At 56.9% G+C, this 1,544-nt stretch overlaps 1 pseudogene; it reads right to left on the bottom strand.

Moving 5' to 3' along the window:
* Positions 1 to 1,431: 1,431 nt before the first annotated feature.
* LOC131488903 (5S ribosomal RNA) lies at positions 1,432 to 1,544 on the bottom strand (annotated as a pseudogene).

The following is a 1,544-nucleotide window of genomic DNA, read 5'->3' as shown; positions in this document are numbered from 1 at the left end:
TTTTCTCAAATTCATGAAGGAATGTTGACAAATCCAGAACACTCAGCAATTTTGCTCTCGGAGGAAACTTTTAGGCAAACTGAAAGGAGCCAAGAAACAATAGCAGTCATGCCTCCAACTGCTTCCTTCCTTCTCCAGCCACACGCCAAGGGGATAGTGGGCCAAGCACCGGGGCTGACAGCCAATTGTGGATGTGTCCAGGATTTTTCTGGGAAGGGTGACATCCACCACTGCTCCAACAGAGCAGGGACACAGGCACGTATGCCGAGGACACGCGATCAAACACAGAAGGCACTCTTTGCAGCACGCAGGACAGATTATGCTGCCGGAGGGGGGTGGGGGGAGGTGGCATTTGCTAGTTAAGGTGGGGCCGAGAAACCCTGGTCATGCTCAGGAAGTTCTCTCTGGGGAGGCAGGATGTTGGGCACTGCAACGTGTCATCAAGGGGAAAGCTGGGGCAGAGAGGGGTAGCTCTAATTCTGCATCCCCCGGAAAACCAAGAGACCTGGACTGAGCTCCTTTACAGGAGGGGACAGCCCTCTCAGTGGGGGTGTGGGTGGGAGTGGCAAGTTGCTGCACCTGCCTCAGGCCCACGGGCCCCAACGTGGAGTGAGCTGCCCCTGGGAACAGACTCCCTAGAAACGACAGGAAGTGGCATTCATGTGTGGTCAGAAACCGTGGGTCTTAGAGAAGAGTCCTGCCAGGCCCTCTGGGATTTCAGTGAGGTGTAACAGAGAGATGGGCCCCTTGACTCAGTCAGTTCTTCCCTGCAGCTTGAGGCCCCAGGATTCAGGTGAGACGGAGTCTCGTGTGGTTACAGGGGCAGATAGGTATACGACGAGAGACTCAGCAGGATCCATTTCATGGCTCACGACACATCTGACCAGCTGTTTCCTGGAGAGGAGCAGCAAACACTCTTGTGCGCAGTGACACCGGCCCCTGCTGGGGCCTTTGGGGGCACGAGGCCAAACTCCTGAGGTCTTCTCCCAGCTCACAGGGCTGCCCTCTGGGCCTTCATGACTCCCACTCCAGGCACCAGGGGAGAACTGACCCCCTCCTCCCCTCGGAAAGCAGAATCGATCCCGACAGAGGAGCACCTCCCGGCACTACAAAGGAGCACAGCCTTTAGAACCTCCCTCTAGAACAGCCTTTACCTACTGTCTCGTCCTATGCTCCCCTGCCCCACTGAGTCACGCTCCCCGAGGGTACAGACCCGCAAGACCTTCTTGTTCCTGTCAGCGCCTTGCAGTGCTGGCCCATGCAGGATGTTTGGTAGAAACTTGAAGGGTGAGTAAACCCGAGAGGGAGGAGGAGGGATGGGACAGATCAGGTGAGGGAGCCAAGGCTGGGAATGCCTTCACAGGGCTTAGTCCCAGGGAGCTAGAGATCTTGTCCCCTGGGAGGCTCCTGAGTGCTCTCCTTTTTGGTTCAGGACTGGCCACCTGCTGGTCTTCTCTCCCATCCAAGTACTAACCAGGCCCGACCCTGCTTAGCTTCCGAGATCAGATGAGATCGGGCGCGTTCAGGGTGGTATGGCCATAGAC

Source organism: Neofelis nebulosa, chromosome 10 (genome assembly GCF_028018385.1).
Source record: "Neofelis nebulosa isolate mNeoNeb1 chromosome 10, mNeoNeb1.pri, whole genome shotgun sequence".
NCBI lineage: Eukaryota > Metazoa > Chordata > Mammalia > Carnivora > Felidae > Neofelis > Neofelis nebulosa.
Note: the sequence above shows the minus strand (reverse complement) of the source record. Positions and strands in the feature narration are given on the sequence as shown.